This window comes from Alligator mississippiensis, chromosome 12, assembly GCF_030867095.1.
Source record: "Alligator mississippiensis isolate rAllMis1 chromosome 12, rAllMis1, whole genome shotgun sequence".
Taxonomy (NCBI): Eukaryota; Metazoa; Chordata; order Crocodylia; family Alligatoridae; genus Alligator; species Alligator mississippiensis.
In genome coordinates, this window is record NC_081835.1 from 40864334 (window position 1) to 40886759 (window position 22426).

The 22426-nt window shown below is 50.4% G+C and overlaps 1 protein-coding gene across 6 annotated transcripts in view; it reads right to left on the reverse strand.

Annotated features, from left to right (window-relative positions):
• The window catches only part of IP6K1 (inositol hexakisphosphate kinase 1), a 102773-nt gene extending 95125 nt beyond the window's left edge, over positions 1–7648 (reverse strand). For 5 of the 6 annotated variants that reach the window (XM_019497005.2, XM_014607961.3, XM_014607959.3 and 2 more), the window contains exons 1-2: positions 7467–7647; positions 5056–5105 (exon numbers count right to left, since the gene is read on the reverse strand). The gene's annotated coding sequence lies outside the window, so the exon portion shown is untranslated. Of the gene's footprint in view, positions 1–5055; positions 5106–7466 lie in introns of all 6 variants that reach the window. The other variant, XM_019497002.2, reaches the window with a different exon arrangement.
• Between the last annotated feature and the right edge of the window lie 14778 nt (positions 7649–22426).

Sequence of the window (22426 nt, forward strand, 5' to 3'; positions counted from 1 at the left end):
AAGAGGGCAAGCCTGCTTTCTAGAGCCATCTCAAATATCCCTATACAAAATATTCTTGGGAATACAGTCTTCTTCCATTGCCCTGACATGGCCAATTCATCACAACCTCATCTTGATAGTGGTTTTCAAGTGCATCAGTCCTGTATGCTCCAGTACCTGTGTTTGATATTCTGTCTTCCCACTCTATTTTCAGGATCTTATACAGACATCTCACGTGGAAGCTGTTCATCTCTTGATGTGCCTAGCATATGCAATTCCCATTTCTGAACCACAAAGCAGGAATGGGCTGACAGCACACAAGTGAAATGAAGCAACTTTATGAAAAATGCTTCTCAGAAGGCAATGAACTTGAAGATGACGATGCTGATGTCTGAGCCATCTGGATCAACTGGTTAGTAAACTATTTTTGAACTGTTCTTATCAATTGCTTACCACATATTGCAAGGCTAGGAAATGATAAATTTATGACAATAGTATTAGATATTAATTGGATTATTTATGAATTTCAAAATGTTTATGGTTCAACATATCAATGGAAATGCTAGTTTGTGGGAGTACTTGTCAATTACACATTTTTAATATTACCCCTGCACTTTTGAAGTAAGTTTTATTGCTCGGTGTGAGCAGACATACAAGCCCTAAGCAAAAATCTCCTGTGCAGAATAACATTTTAACAGAAATTTATAAAAGTTTTAAACTAAAAATGTAAATTTTTCCAGCTCTTTTATATTGATAAAGAAAAGGCTTTAAATAGAAGATGATAACTTTTATGACTGATTAAATATTTTCCCTATAGAACTGGGTTTGGAAAAATTAGGTCAGTTAAACACTGGTTAGAAAACACCTGCTGTAGGAAGGATCTTTATTTTATAAATCTCATCTATTTTTAAGTAAAACATGAGAAATACACAGTTTGAGTAACTTTTTAACCATTGTTTCAGGGTCCAACTTAGATGTAAGAAATTATTCATGTCCATCATCTGCACTGTCTGCAGCTTCAGAATTATCTACTAGTATCACAGAAATACCGCAACTAAATATACCTCCGGCAGTGAATCATCTGTATACAGAAAAGAGACTTTCCTCGTTATTAAATAAAACTATGGAGGAGTTCATAATCAGGACTAGCAAGTTACTAGAGGTACACCGATATATCGGCAGCATATCGGATCAGCACCAATAAGAGGAAAATTAACATTACTGGCTATTGGCACTTTTTGGTTGGTGTAGCCGATAGTGTCACCAATAAATGCCATGTACATGTGCACAGCTGCAGCATGCACGCGGTGAGAAACGCATCCCGGCAGCTTAGAGAACAGCGCCCTGCCAGTAAGTCTGTGGGTGGGGGGGCAGGGAGGTGCTAATCAAGGCTCCCACAGTGAGGGAGGGAGAGGGGCAGGGGCTGCTCAGCCAGGGCAGTAAATGCGAACCTGGAACGGGGAGCAGAACACAGCCACGAGCAGCTGTTCCAGAGGGGTGCAGGGGGGAAGGCTCTCCACCACTGCACACACCCCCAGGAGAGGCATGGGGGTCATGTGCCCCCCAGATTTGTGCATGGGGTGAAAGTAAGCTGTCTGCTGTGGGCTCAGGACCAGAGGCCTCTTCCCAGCAGGGGGCTGGGAGTGGAGCAGGCTCTGATGCATGGGGCAGGCAGCAGTGCTGGAAGAAGTGGATACGGGGGGCCTATGGGGAGTTTTGGAGTGGCTATAGTCCCCAAGCCTTCCTGCAAACATCACCCCTGCTTGGGGCACTCTGCTCTGCTGCCGTTCCCTCAGCAGCCCTAGCCCTGCACTGGCCACGTGGCCCCTGCCCGCCCCGCAGTGGGGAACTCCTGAGGGAACAGCAGTAGAGCGGAGTGCCCCAAGCAGGGGTGGCACTACAGGGGTTCTTGGGGAGCTATACCCATCACAAAATTCCCTGTAGACCCCATAACCACCCCTCCCAGCACCATTGCTGCCTGCCCAACACAGCAGAGCCCACCCCACTCACAGACCCAAGCCAGCCCCTCCCTTCCTTCCCCCGCATTGGGAAGAGGCTGGCACAGCCCCGACCCCCAGCCCACAGTGGGCAGCCTGACCTAACCCCACCCACAAAATCTGGCGAGGAACATGCCTCCTCCGAGGGTTTGCACAGCAGCGGGGAGCCACTCTACCCTCCCACACCCCTTAACAAGCTGCCTGCAACTCCGTCTCGCTCCCGGCCCCAGAGTCCAATTCAACACCCTGGCTGGGCAGCACCTGCCCCTGCCCCAGTCCCACTCCCTCCCTCATTGTGGAGGCCTTAATCTGCACCCCCCATGCCCTTTCCCTCCCCCACGCCCTTTCTCCTCCCCCCTCCAAAATTTACTAGCTGCCAGGCTGCATTCCTGTAAATTGGCTATCGGATCAGTATCAGATGATATGGATAGTTAATAACCGGTTACCAGTATTGGACAAGAAAATCTTTATTTGCACACCCCTACAAATTACAGCAGGACAACCATGGGTGACTGCTGTTTCCTGAAACTGGGGGGGGCAGTTTATGGTTGGCAGCATTGGTGGCGGGGTAGCAAGTGGCAACCGCCCATAGAAGCTGCCAGCAGCCAAATCTCAGGTCCCCCCGCGGGTGCTCCCCCTGACCAGTCGCCTATGAGGATAACACAGATGAGAAGATTACTGGGTTCATTTATACAACATTCTCTTTTGCCTTGTTCAGAACAAACACTGCACTGGCATGGTTCAATCATTACACATAGGTTCCACTCCACCCAGCAGAACAGATATTGCTGGAAGGCTTCTAGATATAGTGTCTAAGAAGGAAATGGAACAGCACGCAAAAAACACTGAAGGAAAAGTGTTAATCTGAGTCTTAATGGATTTCATAGATTTAATAGATTTCTAGGGTCAGAAGGGACCTGGTAGATCATCGGGTCCAATACCCTGCTCCAGGCAGGAAAGAGTGCTGGGGTTAAGTAACCCCAGCCAGATGCCTGTCTAATCTCTTCTTGAACACCTCCAAGGTAGGAGAAAGTACCATCTCCCTTGGAAGCCCATTCCATATTTTGGTAACCCTTACCGTAAAGAATTTCTTCCTTATGTTGGATGGAGCAATGTACACAATGCTTAAATAATATGTGCTTTGGTGACAACAGAAGACAGCAGGGGTGCACCACTAGAGATTTTGGGGGGCGATACGGATAGCCGATATTTAAGGTGGCCTATTGACTGATACCCATCCATGCAGCTGGTAAGTCTGTTGGGGTGGAAGGGGAGAGGGAGGGAAGAGCCAGGGCTGCACCAGGCAGGCAGTGGCAGCACTGGGAGCGGGGCTACAGTAAAATCTGAGGTGAGTGCAGCCCCCTCGTAGCCTCCCTCCCAGTGCCACCATTGCCTGTCCCGAGCCCAGCCCCAGCTGAGAATAGTCCAAGGCAGCCCCGGCTCCAGCCTGCAGTTGCAGCTGCAGCCTGTCCACCCCTTGCCCCAGGCAGATCTGGGGTCACATTCCCCGCCCCCTCCCTCATACCCTCCCAGGGTGCACACAGGAGTGGACAGCAGCCCCTCCCCACCTCTCCCAAGCCACGGCTTCGTTCCACACCGGCCCCACACCATCTGGGCAGTGCCTGCCTTTGCCCCCTCCCTCCCACATCACAGGGGGCATTCATCTGCCCCCCACCAGCCCCTTCCCCCCTTCTACCACAACGGACTTACCTGTGCGTGCGCGCAGTCACAGCACAGCACACAGGTAGTGAGGAGCACAGCCTGGCAGCATGCACCTGGTATTTATCAGCCAAATTATCGGTCACTTCAGGCTAATTTCCAATACAGCCAATTTTCTTTATATCAGTACCAATCCGATATTGGACCAATGTATTGGACAATGTATATCAACAACTGATATATCACGAAATGCCCTTACTACAGAATGTTTAAAAGAAATAGCAGTAAAAGCTGCAACTGAGCAAAAATTCAAGTGTCACATGCGTGCCCTTGTCACAGATAACTCTGCAAACATAGCAAAAATAACAAAAAAAAAAAAAAAAAAAAAAAAAAAAAAAATCAAAAGATAATGTAGCAAACTTGAAACTTATAACATATGGGTGCAGTGCTCATTTGTTGCATCTTTCAGTCAAATCTGTAAGTACTCCAGGAATAAAAGAAAATGCTGAAATTGCAAAAAATTTCAGTAACAACTCTTCAACTTCACTGAAGACAGCTGGGGTATCCAAGCTAATTCTCCCCAAAGATGTACAATGGAATTCATTGGTTAACTGGTTTTGAGCTGTTTATTAAGAACTGGCCCATTCTGATGACCATTTGCAAGGAAAATTGTGACAAAATTGACAGATGTATCACAGCTAAAGTAGTAAATATTGGACTGAAAATAAATGCAAGTACACTAAAACCTATCTCAGCAGCCTTGAACAAATTACAGAAAGATTGCTGCTGTACTGTGGATGCTGTTGACATGTGGAAAGAACTTCAAGAAGCAGTAAAGCATGAAATACTCGACAACAAAGTTAAACTGCAAGCAGTAGAGAAATGGATGGACCAAGCACTTATTCCATCTAATTTTCTTGCCAATATTCTTAACACAAAGTACCACGGTAGAAGCTTAACTCCCGAAGAGGAAAATGCTAAGACGTGAGCATCTACTAATCGCCCATCAATCACACCAATAGTAATCAATTTCAGGGCTAGCAGCAAACCACTGAAACATTACACACTTGGTGAGGATGTTTTAAAGAAAGTCACACCACTTGAACTGCTGAAAGTCACTAGCAAAGCACCTAGAACCAGAGTTTGTTGAAATGCTAAACAAACTTTTATCAGAGTCTACAGGTGCAGAAAAAATATTTTATTCCTTTGGACTAGTTCACTCCAAGTGAAGAAACTGATTCTCAGTTGAAAAAACCAAAAAGCTTGTTTTTCTCTTCTAGTCCATGAATAAAAAGGGGAGGAGGATGAGACTTGTAAGTTCTAAAAACTTAAAATAAATAAATAAATAAATAAATAACTTTCAGAACAGCCTAGAGTCTCATATTTTTTAGAAAAGAGAATTAGAAAAGTAGGAACTTACGCTCAAATAGCTTTCACCTTGGCATTTCAGAACATTTTCCCCAGGATGATCTGGGAAAAAAAAAAAAAAGGTTTAATTTACTAATGACCATTTACCCTTCTAATAATATAACAGTTAATACCAGTGTTTACTAAATTAGTCAGTTGTAAACATGCATGTTTTGATTTTAAAGAAAAGTTGATGTATCCAAAATATTAAAGTTTTGTTTATTATATTTGAAGTGCTGGTTTGTGCATTTAATTACATTCAAGTTGCCATCTTAATGCAGCTTGATAGGAATACGCGCAAAAAAATTATCTAGTGAATAAGAATTATTTTTCACCATTTTATACAGAACTAAACGTAAGATTTCTAACAATCCAAATAGGTTACACTATATATTCTTATTCCTTTTATACACATATATACACACACACACACACACACACACACACACACACACACACACACACACACACACACACACATTATATAGGCGCCCAGCTTGTGTACCTAGGAATCATATACCAAATCTACTATACAAATTGTATTTAGTTGTAAAAATTAATGTTTTAATTTTTACATCAACTAATGAAAATAGTCCTCTCTTTTAAAAAACAAAAAATATACAATGGGAAAGTTGATAAAAATCAATTATTTAAATTGATCATTGGGGGACTGCTGGCTTCCTGATTTAAATCATGATTCAAATCTACTTGATTTAAATCGATTCACCCTGCAAAAAATCTGAGTGAACATTTGCTGGCAAATAGATGCTGTTTCTAAAGAGGAAAACTCTCTCCTGGTTCACTTCCAGTAACTATCTCCTTCCTCTTCCTGTCACAACTGCATACTGGTCACTTGTCAGTCTCTCACCACATACAGAAGAGATGCATGCTATTGCCACAGTGGGAAGGTATAGATAAGCAAAGCAGGTTGATGATAGCAGCAAACCAAGAGCTACTGGTACATCAGGAAAGGAACAGCCCACCCTATTCAGAAGATGATCCTGCTGGCATTTCTTGTTTCTCTCTGCCCCTGTGACCTTAAACTTTCCTGACTCAGTAAGTGACCAGGTTAACCATGAGATCTCTCAAGTGGCAAAAAGGTTATGGATCCCGAGTAAGGGAGTTGAGGGCATTTCTCATACTGCCCCAAAGCTACTGCTATCTTTAAACAGGAAGTGCAAGCTAAGATGAGATGAGGAAACCACAACCAGTGAAGCAAACTTTACACACTTTGAAACTGACTGCAGCTCATCAAGAGGGCTATACACAGCTGTGGTAAAGCACAAACAAAAAGAGCCACGTTTTGAATATACTGAGGGGGCAAGGATGGGGAGGAGAACTCAGTGCCTCATAGCATATTCAGAAACCTAGAGGAAGAGTAGGTAATTAAATTGTGAGCCATGTTGTATCCATGGGGAATCTGGGTTGAGTTTTCCTGAAACAAATTACATTTAAGTAGAGGTTCACCCAGAGTTGACCTGAGCAAGGTGCAGGGCCTGGGGCAAATCAGCCCATGCAGGGCCCCATCCCTGCTCCGATCCCATGAGCCCCAGACCAAAGAAGCTGCCACCACCATTTGCAGTGGGGGGGGAAGCAAGCCAGCCGCTGGACACCGATCTGCCACGCTGCCCAGCTCCACACTGCCCCTGCCCTGCCCAACTCCACTGCCCAAAGCGCAGGGCCCGGGGGCACTTCAGTCCCCCATCCTATAAATATCAAGGGATGTCAACCTGGCTCATTTCACTAGCGATAAAATTTCCTTTGGAGAGAAAATTTTATCAAAGCCCACCTGAACTCACTGGCTAGATCACATCCATGAGGGAGGCTGCAGAACTAGCCCTCCCAGCCACCTTCCATCTCCTGTTCTTGCCATCAGCACCCCCAATATTTGTGCCAAGCCCTTTCACTTGCCCTCACTGCAGCAGGACAGCACAAGGAACCAGAACTCCCCGCCTCCCCACCCAGCCGAGGCAGAAAGCAATGGCACAGCCTGCAAAGCAGCCTGGCCCTTCTGTCCCCACACCCGGCTTCGGACAGCAGCACGGCACACAAGGCCTCGTCCTTCTCTGCCTGGACACTCCTGTAAGAGAAGCACGTCAACCCCTTCCCAGGGCAGGGGCCGAACCGATCCCAGCCCCGGAGCCCCGCGCCCCGGGGGCGATCCGCAGCGCCGACGCGCGCCCTCAGGCCCCGGCCTCCGAACCCGTCACGTCAGCCGGGAGAACAGGCCCGCAGCCCAGCCTGGCCCGGGTGTCACAGGCCCCGGGAAGGTGACGACCCCCCTCCCCCCGAGCGCGATGGGCTGCAGCACAGGAGCGCGGCCGCAGCCCGAGCCCCCGGGCATCCCCGCCGGCGACACGCGCTGCTCCCGGCCCCTGAGGAGGACTCCTCCCGGCGTCGCGGCGCCTGCCCCCCGCCGCTTACCAGCAGCCCCGGCCGAGAGCCGCGCGCCTCTCCCCCGAGGGGGTCAGATCCGCCGCCCCGCGCTCTCCCTGCCCGGCCGGGGCCGAGTTGACGCTGGGATCCCCCGGCTCCGGCGGCCCCGGCCACCCGCTCCGTACCGTCCGAATCAACAACAAGATGGCGGGCCCCGAGAAGGCGGAGACTCAACCGCCTGCCGTCATAGCAACCGCGCCGGCCAAAGCCCGCCTCCCCGCGAGTAGCATCACACGCAGCGCGAACCCCGCCCGCCAAGCGCACAATCTGAGTTCTGATAGGCTCTGACAGCTGTCACTCAGCGACAGGGAAGCCTCGCCCCCGCCCCTGGAATTTTGACACACTCTTAAGCACAAGAGATGCGCGAAAACACCCGCAAGCTGCGACTGCCCATTGGCCACCGCCATCAGGAGCCGGCCAATCATGGCACAACGTGGGAGCCCGGGAGACGTGACCGCGTAGTTTACCGGTGAGTCTGCAGTGAGGCAAGGTCGGGACGGACCCAGCGGAGCGGGGCGGGAATGCACCAGCCTTCGTGAGCGAGAGCAGTGCAGGGAGCTCTGCTCAGGGACGCTTTCGCATCACCGATTCAGTTCGTCTGCAAGGCGCGTCTTTACCTTGCCTCTCCCCTGAGAGCCCTGGTAAGCGGAGTCGCGCCCTCACCCTTTTCCGAGGTCCTATCTCCCGACGCTGCCCTGGGGACTGGAGTGAGCCAGTCCTGCTCCCTGACCTCTCCTCAGAGGCTGTTTCTCTGATCTTGCTGTAAGGACTGGAGTGAACCAGACCCTCTGGGGATCAGCCCTACAATGCTACTGCAGAGCCCTGCTCTCTGGCCATTACACTTGACTGAACCACTCCTCTGGAAGAACAGACACCGAAGTACCTGGCAAATGGGCCTCCAAGATCAAGTCTGGCCTAAGAGCTTTAAAGTGTAGAATGAAGCCAGAAAGTTCTGAGAGTTGCATCATTTATAAAAACATAATAAGTGTCATATTGAGTCAGAGCAATGGTCCATCTAGCCCAGTGTCCAATCTCCAACAGTGCCTACCTCGAGTGCGCCAGGTTGCAGCCCCTCTTCCAGAACCACCTGCTGAGGCTCTGGCTGCACTACTCCCTGCACCTTTTTTGTTATGTACTCCCCATCTGTGGCAGCACCAAGCCACAGGACCTCTTGATCAACCTCCTCCAGGCTCTGGCCAAGCTGGCCAGCTATAAGATCAGGAAGGAGGCTCTAGCTGGGGAGAACCCAGATGAATGTGGGGCTGCCTTCAGGTTACTCCATTCACATCTCCAAGCAGTTTCATTAGCTGGTGTCCATGGGCTCCCTTGACACATTCAGGGAGTAGTGTGTGCTGCTTGGTGTCCCCTTCCAGATCACTTTTTATTAACCTATGACGTCAGTACCTTGATGTACATTTTAGGACATCAAATCTAGCCAGCACTTTTCACAAGGCTTTGTGACTGATGAAATCAAAGGCCTGAGTGAAGTCAACAAAGGCCATATACAGGTCCTGGTGCTGTTCCTGACACTTTTCTTGGACCTGATGGGCAAAAAAGATCATGTCAGTTTTCCCATGGGATGGTCTAAAACAGGGGCAGGCAAAGTCTGGCCTGTAGCAAACTCCATTTCCCAGCAGCCCCTGCCTGCGCTGCAGCCAGTTTCCGTGGAGACCCTAGGAGTGGCAGAGCTGTGACAGCAGGGGGGGCCAGGGTTTCCATGGAGACTGGCCCAAGCAGCACTGGTGGCAGGGTGGGGAACTGATCCAGGGCCAGGATCCTGAGGCAGTGACAACATGGTGCAGAGCTGGGGCACAGCTGCAGTCCTCTGCCCGCTGCAGGGGCTTGCAGGCAATGGATCACAGCTCTACCCTGGCTCTGGACCACACAGTCACCACTGCAAGATCCCAGCCCTGGCTGCAGAGCAGCTCCCCACCCAGCTGCGCACCCTGCCAGCACTACTGGGGCTGGTCTCCACGTAAATCTTGGCCCCACATTATCATGGCTCCACCACTTCTGGGGTCTCCATGGAAAGCAGCCACAGCAATGTGGGCAGGGGCTTCTGGGAAATGGAGTCCAGCTGCCAGCTGGATCCATCATTTTGCCCACCCCAGTCTAAAACCGCACTGAGACACTGGCAGGACTTCCTTAGCAAGAAGCAGAATATTGTTCAGGAGAATGTGGGCAAGGATTTCCCCTGCTGTGGAAAGGAGGCAATACCTTTATACATCCCGCATACACAGACTTATCTTCTTTCTTGAAGATAATCATGATGCTGACATTCCTCAGGTTCCCAGGAATCTCTTCATTGTTCCAAATTCAAACAATACATTTGTGGAATCTCAGTACCAGTTCCTCACTGCCAGCCTTGTAGATTCCAGCAGTATGCCATCCAGTCCAGTAGCTTTGTTGTTCTTGGTTTCCTTGATGGAACACCAGACTTCTTCAAGGGTAAGAGGGTTAGTGAGGGATCCCCTTTCAGGGTGTTGGGGGATGAACTCGATGGTGGTATCTGCCACATTTTCAGAAGAAAACCTAAGTACTAAAAACAACCATCCTTGACCTTCAATAGACCAACAACTGTGGCATTCTTGTGCATACTGAGGAACATCTCTAGACTGCGCTGGACCTTTTTGGGGAAGTCTATCGAACTTTGGCCCCTCTTTCAACATCAAGAAGACTAAAGTACTCTGTCAGCCTGCCACAGGCCATGAATGTGGCTCCCCAAATTACCATTGAGAAATAGACCCTGGAGGTACTTAAGCACTTCCACTGCCACAGGGCAGGCTGCTGCTGCAGGCTTTGCCCCGAGTGCCTGCTTTTGTGAAGTCCAGGGTCCTTACTCTGCTGCTCTCCTTCCTTCCTTTCCTCAGGATCATAGGTGGAGGGAGAAAAAATTATTTGGGAGGCTGAGCACGCGCATGCCCCCCAGCAGGTAAGTCTGTGGGGGAAGGGGCAGGGGGAGGGGGTCAGATAGAGCAGTGATGGAGGGAGTGGGGCTGAGGCAGGCCCTGCAAAGCCTGGACGGTGTGCAGGACAGAGCTGCAAGTGGCTTGTCCGAGGGGGCCCCCTGGTACAGGGAGTGGGTGGCGGCTCCTGCTGCTGTGCACACCCTGGGAGGGCCTGGGGGGCATGTGCCCCAGATCTGCATGCGGGATGGGGCAGGCTGCTGCTGCAGGCTGGGGCCAGGGCTGCACTGGGCTCTTCCTGGTGGGGGGGTTGGCCATGCTGCACTCAGGGTGGGCAGTGCTGGTGCGGGGGGGGGGGGGGGCTGCAGTGAATTCTGGGGTGGCAGCAGCCCCCCTGTAACCCCCCTCCCAGTGCCACTGCTGCCCACCCTGAGTGCAGTCCAGCCCAGCCCCCCCACCCCCCCGGAGGAGCCTGGTGTAGTCCCAGCCCCAGCGGTAGCCCACCCTCACCCTGCACAGATCTGGGGACACATGCCCCCCATACCCTCCTGGGTGCACGTAGCAGCAGAAGCCGCGCACCCCCAGACGAGCCACTTGCGGCTCTGTCCCACACAGCTGGGCAGCACCTGCCCCAGTCCCAGCCCCACTCCCTCTCTCACCACTGCATGTGTGCCCTCCTCCCCAACCCTGCTGCAGCTGCCAGAAGCCCTCAGCCAGGCTGCCTTGCGGCCCTATCACTGCCCCCATGTTTGGGGGGGCTAAGCCGCATTAGCCCTCCCCACTTCTGCTGCCTAGGCTCAGGATCCTCAACTCAATCATCTCATGGTTGCTGCTGCCCAAGTTGCCATCTGTTACTACATTCCCCAGTAATTCTTCCCTGTTTGTGAGCAGCAGGTCAAGAAAAGCATGGCCCCTAATTGACTTCTTCAACACTTGCACCATGTAGTTCTCCCCAACACTCTCCAAAACTTCCTGGATTGCCTGTGTGCTGCTGTATTGACCTCTCAGCAGATCTCAGGGTGATTGAAGTCCCCCATGAAAATCAAGGCCTGTGATCAGGAAACTTCTACTAGCTGTTTGAAGAAAGCCTCATCTACCACGCCCTCCTGGTCTGGTGGTCTATAGCAGACACCCATTACAACATCACCTTTGTTTCTGTCCCCTCTGACTCAGAGACTTTCAACAGGCCTCTCTGCTGTTTCATACTCGAGTTCTGAGTGATCATACAACTGTTTTACACACAGTGCAACCCCTCCACCTCTTCTCCCTTGCCTGTCCTTAACTAAACAGTTGGTAATCATCTGTGGCAGTACTCCAGTCATGTGAGCTATCCCACCAAGTCTCTGCTTTCCCAGTCATGTCATAACTCTGTCACTGTGCAAGTTCTTCCAAATCTTCCTGCTTGTTTCTCAGACCCCATGTATTCATCTACAGGCAGCTGAGGTAACTAGCTGATGGCCCTACTTTCTCAGGAAGTATAAGAAGGCCTCCCCTGTTGCCCCCTTCTGCTTGTGCTTCTCCAGGTCACCCACTTTCCCACTTACCTCAGGGCTTTGGTCTTCATTCCTCAGCAAGCCTAGTTTAAAGCCCTCATCACTAGCTTAGTGGGCCTGTCTGCGAAGATGCTCTTTCCTCATTTTATCCGTCTCTTCCTAGCAATCCTTCTTCCTGGAAGGACATCTAGCGGTCAAAGAAGCCAAGGCCCTTCTGGCAATACCATCTGTGCAGCCATGCGTTGATCTGCAGGATACATCTGCTCCTGCCCAGGCCCTTTCCCTTGACTAGAAGGATGGAGAACACCACCTGAGTCCCTGTGCCCTTCACCCTTGCACCCAGAACCCTGTAGTCATTTTTGATCTGCTCAGGGTCACCTCTGGCAGTATCACTGGTGCCCATATGGATGAGCAGCTTAGGATAGTAGTCAGTGGGCTGAATGAGTCTCAGTAATCCTTCCATGACATCTCAGATCTAAGCTCCTGGCAAACAGCACACCTCTTTCTTTCTGACCCTTGTTCCAAGCAGACCTTCCTTAGCAAACTCCCCTGTAAGCTGGCCTGTTTGATGCTCCTTGGTCCCGAAAGGTTCCTTTTTCCCTGCTAACCTGCTTCCTCTCATCAAGCTTACAGTACAAGAAGGTGACAGAGTTTCCAGGCAAACTCCCTGGTAAACCCTGCCTCACTTTGCATTCTAGTTAAACAAGGGGCTCAGCTAAAGACTGAGGTGAACATAGGTGCAGGATTGTTTGTTTGTTTTTAAGGAAAATTTTTCGTGTCCCAAGACAAATCAGCCAGATCAGTTCCAAATCCGTGAGTCATTCAAGAACCGTATGTGGCCCTACTACCAGCAAACATCCTCCACCCCCACCTGGGGCTTCAGATGCTTCCAAATCCTTTGGCAGGCATCCTACATGCAGGCTCAAGCCCAGAGACTTGGGGTTTGGATGCCCCTGAGTTTCGCTTGCACTCAACTGCATGGCTGCAGGAGCAAGCTAAGGAGGAGGCTCCTAGTTCCATAAAGTTTGCGTATAGCCAAGATCTTCTCACTGGAAGTGAAAGTGGGAGGTATTACCTTGGCCAGGGTACTACCCTCTGAGGAAAAGTGGTTTTCCCCTGCAACTAGGAAAACCGCCTTCGTGGTCATGGTATTTCCCCTGCCAGAGATGAACATAGGTAGTCAGAACCTGACACCAGGGCCTAACCACTTGCCTACTTCCTGCAACTGGAGTCTGCAGCCTGAGTCATCTGATCATTCACCCCTTCTTATAAGAACCCCAGACCTGGAAAAGGAAGTATCTAGATGACAAGGTTCAACCTTGTATTCAGGCTGCCTTGTCCTTGGTTTGTGCCTCTACTGGCTCTCTGACAGCATGCCCATAGACCACGGATGAGCAAGTTCCAGCCCACAGTCCAGATCCAGTCGGCAGCAAACTCCATTTCCCAGCCGCCCCTGTGCATGGCTGGGGCCATTCTCCATGGAGACTCCAGCTGCACTTGCACTGTGAAAGCTCAAGGCTGGGGTTGCCATGGAGATCAGCATCAGCCACGCTGGCAGGACACGTGGCAAAGCAGGGCAGGGGGCTGCTCTAGAGCTGCTGGGATCTTATGATGGGGGCAGCCTGCTCTGGAGCCAAGGGAGAGCCACGATCTATAGCCTGCATGCTCCAAGCAGGGGATCATAGCTCTGCCCCAGCTCCTTGCAGCAGTGACAGCATGGCCTGGAGCCAGGGCATAGCTGCAACCCCTTGCTCCGGAGCAAGCTGCCCCCATCACAAGATCCCTGCCCTGCTCTGTGGTGTACCCTGCCAGGGTGGCTAAGGCTGGTCTTCATGGGAACCCCAGCCTTGAGCTTTCACAGGGGCTGGGGTCTCCATGGAGACCAGCCCCAGCCATGCAGGCAGGGTCTGCTGGGAAATGGAGTCCAGCTGCTGACTCAGTCAGCCATTTTGCCCACCTGCCATAAAACCCGAGTCTGACCTGGCTCCCTAACCTGATATTAGTTTGATACCTGAACCAGGTTCCCTACACTCAGAGAATCTACACTCTCCTCAGATCTTGGTTGCTTCTGATTTTGGGTGACCCCACTCCTTCCCACCCATGGTGTGGCATGACAGAGACAAAGAGGTGGCAATCATCTAGCTTTCTGGATCATGATATATGCATGAGGGCCACCCAAACAGATGCCTGGCTGCCCAGACCTTCTAGCCCAAAAGAGCACTAAGACAAAATCCAAAGACCAGACGTTTGGTGCCTCTATGGCTGTAATTGTTTAAGAATTGAACCCAGGTCATCTGTGTGGTAAACAAGGATTCCACTACTGAACCACAGGGGACTCCTGGAGGATATGGCAAGAGATCTAAAACCAAGAGAGGTGTAAACAAGGTTGTTCTTGTGTTAGAAGAGTGATTAACAGGAAGAAATATTGGAAGGGGTTGTGTATTCTGTATGCTTCTGTTGAACTCTATATTGGAAAGCAAAATTTCAGTTACATAATTGTTAGAAGGTAACAAATATGTGAAAAGTTGATTGATGTTTTGATACTTTACAATAATAAATAAAGAACCAAGAGAAAGCAGGGTAGATCCCCTGAACTGGGGTTATGGGGGCATCTGCGTAGGTGCTTGCTGAATTAAACTGGTAAGAAATGGATACTATCGGCTAGGTGTACTGATTTTCAGAATTTGGAGTTGCTGTTTAATTTGCAAGTGAATTTGGGTGGTTATTAAACTATTTTTTAAAGAGAAAAAAACCCCCAAGAGTGTTTTTTAGCTAGGACCCTCTCAGTGAAGAGGGAAGAGGGCTGATCCTGAACACTTAGGTCTGGGAGAGCACAGTTAAAGGCTGTGGTGGAAGAAGGTAGGAGCTCTTTGGGAAGAGCAAGAGGTTCTGGAGACAGCAAGGTTTTATGAGCTCGTTTTTTATAGATGGAAGGAGGTGAACCAGGGGGACCTGAATAATTTTATGAAGTAGGTGGAAAAGAATGTGGCAATGGAAGGAGAAAATAGGGGACTGCTAAAAGCCTTTTTTAAAAGGGGAAACCCCAGGGGCAGACAGCCCCACCATAAAATTTTATGAAAGTTTCTGGGGCCTTGTGAATCCAGATCTAGTGGAGGTTTGAAATGAGATTTTAACGGAGGAGGCAGCGACTATAAGTTTTAATGAGGGTGGGGTGGTTGTGTTATGCGTAACCCAGGTGGCGGCCCAATAGTTGCCACACCTGCCCAATATCAGGGATGGTGTGGTGAGTGGAGCAGGACTTCCGGCTAGCACCAATTTACTTTTCAGCCGGCCCCTGTTCCCCACAGAGCAGCCCATGGTCCCAAGAAGGTCTAACACTTCCTGTGTAAATAGTTACAGGGTAACTGGCAGCTTTTAGCCACTGCTGAGGTGCTGCCACAAGGAAGCAAGGTGGTCACTCCCTGCAGCTCCAACAGGCTTCCCAATAAGTGATAGACTGCAACAGGTTAAGCTGTTCTGGTCTGCAGCAATCAAATTGTATCAAACCCCAACCCCCACAAGGAATCTTTGTCTACCCTACAGATGACCTGGGTTCAATTCTTAAACAATTACAGCCATAGAGGCACCAAACATCTGGACTCAGTCTGGTCTTTGGATTCTTAGTGCCCTTTTGGGCTGGAAGGCTGAAGGGTAACCCTCTGTGGCAATGAAAAAGGCAAGCAACAAGCAACAGAGTAGTCTCCTGCAGCAATTAGCGCAAGCACAAGCACAAAGCTCAGGGACTCCATCCGATGACAATCAGCTGCAGAATAAGGGATAGGACGGAGTCCCTTCAGGGCAGTCAGTGGCAGAGGGTCAGCAGCACAGGCAGCTCACAGGGGTCATTGCTCCAAACCCCTGCTCCAGCTGACTGGCCAGGCACTCCACACACCTCGCCAATCCCACTCTGAGCGCCGGCCTGTGCCCCGAGCTCCCAGGGACCCTTGTCCTGTCGCTCTGCTGCTCCTCAGGATCCCAGTGCCTTGCCTGCTGCTGTCCCACTTTCCCAGGGAAGGTGAGGGGTTTCCTTAACTCACCGGCCCAGCTCCCTGCTCTGGATAAGGATGCCACCTGAACTCCTGGTCACTGCCTCTTCTTTGCAGTGGAGTGGGGGGCTGACTGCCACCCCCTAGCCTCTGGGACACCTGGCACATCCAGCACACTGCAATGGGGCCTTGGGGCACCAGCTCTCTGCCCCAAGCCCTGGATGCTGCTCCCTCTCTGCTCCAGGGCTGGAGGCACAGCTGACTGCCGCTTCCTTCTTCTCCCCAGGCCTTCAGGGATCTTCTGAGGGGTCTCTCTGCTAGGTCAGCTCACCCCAGCTCTTCTCAGGCCTCCTGTGCCATTCCCCAGAGTCACTGTCAGCAGCTCCCACATGCCACTTCAGCTGCTGTTTTTATCCCCTCAGGCAGTCCCTCCCTGTCTTGCAAACCGGCCAACCAGGACTCAGGGTGGCAGGCCCCCAACCCCGGCCATCCCCCTTCCATGTGAATGAGGGGATTGAAAACCCCTTTTTTCCATTGGCTTCTCCTTTTCCACAGGGCAGGGCTCTCCTGCTCCACCCTTGGGGTCGCTCAGAGTTCACTGGCACTGTTTCTAGCTCAGGGTAAGTATCTCAAGCAAATCTGGTGAGCCGACATTGGCAGTCCTGTTAGATCTGTAAAAAGTGAGACAAGGAAGTATTAAAATACTGGAAACTGATTACACTTTTAAATGTAGATTATAAACTGTTACCAAAGACGTTAATTTTAAGGATGAGGAGAGTGCTTCCCCAATATTATTCATAAGGATCAGGTATGTGCAGTGCCAGGAAGGAAAATTAAGGACACATTCTGCTTGATAAGGGATGTAGTGATATACTGTGGGCATGTCTACATGTGCTATTAATACTATAAAGGCTTACTGCACAGTAATATACTGCACAGTAAGCTTTCCCTGGGAGCACATCTACATGTGCTCCTTGTTGGGAGCAAATCTGATCCCCTGTACTGGGCTGCTCCTACTCTGCTCTGGCCCCATGCTGCAGCCAGGAGGAGCTCCAGGCTCCCCCAAGGTGCTAGCTGTGGGGCTGGCAGGGAGCATGGGGGCTGGTCCTGATGTGCATGGGGCCAGGTGAGCTTTGCTGGCTGCAGTGGCAGTTGTCTCTTGGCCTCATGCTCATTGGGAAGGGTCCTGATGTGCACAGGGCCAGAATACAGCTGCTGCTACAGAGCTCCCCTGGCCCTGTGCACATGAGGACAAGCCCTGTTCCCAGTGGGGCTTTCCCACTGGGGCCTGGCTGAGAGCTATCCTGCTTCTGGACCCCAGCTGGGTGGGAGATCAGAGAGCTCCCCAGTCCTGGTGCTGCTTGACCACAGGAGTTGCGAGTTGGGAGGGGCATGTAATCTACAGTGCAGTAAAGCACCTTGTGTAAACATGCCTTGTAAGGAGCAGAAACTGAATATAATGGTGATGAACCTGGACTTGGAGAAAGCAAATGACTGGCTTACACACAACTTTTTATTTAAGGTTTTAACAGAAATGGTCTTTCTGAGAAGGTGGGTGGGGTGGATACTGTTTATATATCAGGAAGTGGAGAGCCAGATTTTAACCAATGGCCATCTGTGCTGTGATTTTAAAATACAGGTGGGAGTGTGGGGGGAATGCCTTATGCCCCCAGTGCATTTAACATGTGTCTTGGAACCCCTGCTGAATGCCTAAGAAGAGACAGTGTGATTAGTGAGGTGCTGGTGCATAGTGGTGAATGGCAAGACATGCAGTGTTGTCTATATGTGGATGATATTCATATAGTGGCAAAAGACAGTTCCCCACAGTCTCCTTGGGAAGCATGCTATGATGAGGAAACAATCAAGCATATATTTTGGGATTGCAGGTTTTTGTGTTGAGTGAGAGACAGGATCTTCCTTTTGATATGGGCAACATCCAATGTGAAAGTGCTCTCAAAAGACATATTTTTATACAGGCTAGTACTGAAGGGGCCAAAAGAGGACTTTTTATAGACACTGACTGTGTTTTCAAATGACACCATGGACACTGAGGAGCCTCCCTCCCTCTTTTGAAGAACCTGGCTTTCTCAGTGATGCAGATTGAGTGAATTGAGATTTTGATGTGAACTGAGACTGGGAAGGAATGGATGAAGAGGACGTCAACAGAAAATGGAAAGTGAAGGACTGGGAAATCTTACACAGAGGATTTTATACAGTAGGACTGTATCTAAATTTGCTGCAATAGAAAGAATGTTTTATGGACCCATGTTCACATTGATGTATTAAGCTCCTGATGGAAAGAAAATTTTATAGATGATTGTTTCCAAGTTTTTGTATCATTTTGTGTCACTCTTTATAAGAGACTTGGTTTTAGGCACACAGAGCAAGGTTTTACATCAGTTTTATTACTGTATTATGGCTTTTATCATGTTGGATGAGAGTCCTTGTAGTGTCATGGGAGGAAGTGGGTTGTAAAAATTGGCTGAGAGGAACAGCAAGTAGGAGAATACCCACCAGGGTACATGGTAGCAGATGAATATGAGCAAGACTACAAATAGTCCACCTACTGTGCTTGTAGTTGAGGGATAGGGTGGAAGGATCTGGACTAGAATGGGAGGATAGGGAAAGGAGGGATGGGGTAGATGTCTTCAACATGTGTATGGCAGTTGAAGAATCGTGTGAAAGAAAGAATGCAAGTTTGATACTTTTGTAATAAAAATAAACACACAAACAACAACAAAACCCCATCTCTGATACTTGTGCTCTTTGGTTCTCTAGGTTATGACCCTGCTCAGCTCTGCTCCTGGACTCTGACTTTTGGGAGCAACAATCAGCTTTGATAACTTTGTCCCTGACTCCAAAGCCATGACTCAGCCTGTGACTTGGACTCTGCTCTGCAATTTGCCCTTGGAATTGGTAAATTGATCCCTGATTCAGGAGCTGATGTAGCCTATGACTTGAATTCTGCCCCTGAAATACCCTGTCAGATTTGGAAACTTGGACTTGAGCTCTGTTCCCACTGTATGACTCTGGGTCCCCCAGTTCCTGTCTCTAGCCTTCCTGTGGTAGCCTACCCACTATACCAGATTGTATGCATAAGGTATGGCACACAGAGAGGCTCGGCATGGCATGTGAAGGCATAGCATGGTATGTGGCATGGAGTGAGTTGGACAAAGGACAAGACTGCCCTAGTTTACATTGTTCAGAACTGTCAGTTGCTTTCAGTCCACAAATCCAAAATGCTGCCATCCTATCCCCAAACCAGGTATGAGCAAGAATCTAGCCTGCCCCTTTGCTTACCCCAGAACAGAATTCCCATGGTTCAGATCATGTAAGAAGATGTAAGAAATGTCAGATAAACTGCAGCTGGAATCTGTTAGCCCAGGGACAGAAGGTGGGCTGTTTAAATGAAATATTTGAGCTCTTGCTAGTCTTCAAGGCTTATGAATGGATCAAAGAGTCCCCCTTCTCCCTTCATCTAGCTACAGAATAGCTCTTCCTGCAAGGGCTGTGGCAATGGGAAGAGCTGTCATGGCCCCCATAAGAAGAATGGCTTTTTCTGGGTCTTACGTAGAGCAGCAGCTCTAATTGCTACCTTCCTGCCTCCCCAACCCCACAGGAACTGGACTTGTTCCCACTGGGATCTGTGATCAGAAAGTGGCTCTTGTCAATGCTCTAGTGCTCTATCCAGGGGATCTGGACTTTTCACTGTGATGGCCAGAGCAGGGCAAGAGCCCTGCTCTGGCAACACAGTGGGGTCCTGTTCTGAAGCCAGACCACTGGGCAGGGGGCAGCTGCACAACTAGCAGAGCTGGAACTCTGCTGGTCATGCCACACTGGCAGAGCCCTTACCACCCCTTCCCATAGGCGGATTAACACAAGGGCCCAGGGGCCCCTGCCATCAGGGGCCCCCAGGTGCCTGGGTTCCTGCAGGAAACAGCGGGCTTCCCCATGCAGGGGCTGCTGGGAGTGAGATGCAGGGGATGCTGAATGCCTGTGTGCAGTTGTCCACCTGCACGTGTCCCAGAACACATCCAGGCAGTGTGGAGAGCAGCTTTCTGCAGGTAAGTGTATGGGGGGAAGGGGAAGGGGCATGGTGGGGGGCAGATTGAGACCCCCACAGTGAAGGAGGGAATGGGGCAGGGGCTGGGGCTGGCGGCACTGCCCAGCCAAGGCAATGCATGGGAACTGGGGCTGGGGTGGAGAGTGGGATGGAGCCACAGGAGGCTTGTCTGGTGTGGGGAGGGGAGGGAGCAGGAGGGGCTGCTCCCTGCTGCTGCACACCCCCCTCAGGGGAGGCATGGGAGGGCATGTGTCCCCCATATTTGTGCATGGAGCAGATGCAGAATGCTTGCTGTGCACTTGGGGCTCTCCACCTTGCTGCCTTTGCCCCAGGGACCCCGTGCTGGTGGTGCACTCCCTGCCTGCCTGGCAGCAGTTGGGGTTGCGAGGTGTACCTTCTGCCAGCTGGGCAGGGGGCACATGGCCCCCAGGGCAAAGGCAGCAGGGTGGAGAGCCATCCGCTGTCACCCCGCTCAGCTCTGCTCCACTCTGGCTGTGGCCAGGGGAGGGCTGTGGGGGGGTGGGGAAGGAGCAGTGGGTATGTGCCATGCCACCCCACCCACAGCCCAGCCAGGTCCACCCAGCCTCCGCCATGGGCAGGTGTGGCACCAGTCTTTTACCAGTGGAGGGGTTCGGCTGGGGCTGGGCTTGGTTGGCCTGAGGGCTTGGGGGGGCTATAGCCACCTCAAAATTCACCTTAGCTCCCCTGTAGCCACCCCTCTAAGTGCCACTGCTGTCCACCCACCCTACACAGCTGAGCCCAACCCATGCCCACCCACTCCAAGCCCAACCCTGGCCCAGCCCCACCACTGGGAAGAGGCTGGCACCACCGCTGCTGGGAATGCCACACCTTTGCAAGCTCAGCTGTGCAGGGCAGGTGGGCAGTGGCAGCACCAGGAGGGGTGAGGTGAATTTTGGGGTGGCTATAGCCACCCCCAACCCACAGCACCACCCCAGTTCATAGGGCACAGAGACCTACCCCAGCCTTGGCGGCAGCAGCAGGAAGGAAAGGGGCCCCTTTCCCCTCTGGAGCCCAGGGCCCCAATAAATCTTAATCTGCCACTACGCATCCCTGCCTGGTCCTGCAGGAGGTCCTGGGCAGGGGCAGCCCCCAGTGACGAAACCATTCTCTGTCCAATTCCACTGCATGATGGCTTGTTGCTGGGCCAGCTATCAGGGAGTCACTCGCTTTCCCTCTCTTCCCCTTGGAGGTGGACAGAAATACCTGCCCACCCATTACATTTGTCACAGAAAAACTTCCTGTAACACTGAAACTGCTGTTTTAAACAGCATCTTTTTTGTTGTGATTTACCATATTGGAGTTTGATCAGTGCTTTTTTTTTTTTTTTGGCAGGACAAGAATATAACTGTGTGGCCTCAAACTTTTTGTCATGCCACAACAGCAGATAAGTTATGTCTGTCCAAACCCAGAAGATACATCTTACAGGCTTTTACACAGTGGTGTTCCTTTTGTTCAGGGAAGTAGGCATGATGACAAGGTGGGGAAAATGTAAATTCAGACCAGTTAGGCATAGCTTACGGTAACACCCAGGGAGCTGAAGCTGGGTCCAAACGTCCTGATCCTCCAAGAATTCATTATACGTCTTTCACCCAAATTTGAAACTACGTTTGTCTGCTTTAAAAATGCCTTCATCAGTAAATAGATGTATTTACTCCCACATGACACATACCTTTCCCCACAAAATTAGCTTTTCAAAATTGAAAGGAGTGTCTTAAGTGAGGAACCAATTTCTGTCTGGAATAGAAACATAGGGGCATTGTAAATGCAGTGTCATGGTTTTAATCTTTTCATAGACACTATTGAACTACTTGAGCAGCCAAAAGCTGCTGCCCGTGCAGCAGTGGCTGTGAGGGGGTGAAAAATGTAGTGATGGCCGATCAGCACTGGTCATTCAGTCATGATCCCACCCATGGTCAGGATTCAGATGTGGCCTGGTAAAATCTTTTTGCTTCAATCTACCTTCCCAAAACAAGATGTATATCTTATTTGAAGATATGTAGTACATACAGAAAATACTGTAAAATATTTTGTTCCTTCAGTGTGGTCTCTTGTTCTGTATGAGTCCTTTAGGGTTTGAACTCAAAGGAATTAGATCAGGGGTTAGCAGCCTGTGGATTGTAGATTAGATCCAGCCCATGGATGCGGGGCTTTGAAGGCATTCAGCCCTGAGGGGCTTCAGCTCACAGAAATGAGCACCAGTTGCAGACACTCTCCCTGTGTTGTCACAGAGACAAGCGGTGGTAGCAGCAAGATCCTACTAGCCACGCTGCCTGCTGGCCTCTGACCCAGTGTAGGCCATTTCCACTCTCACCTGGAAAAGGTTGCCTGGTCCTAAATTAGACGTAGTCAAAGAAGGTGCCAACCACATTTTCTGAATTTGGAGATATGATGAGGAGTTAATTAGACAATTAATTTTTGTGGTATCTTTTATTGGACAAGCTACAAGTGGGAGGGGAAGTTGGACAAGCTTCCAAGCACA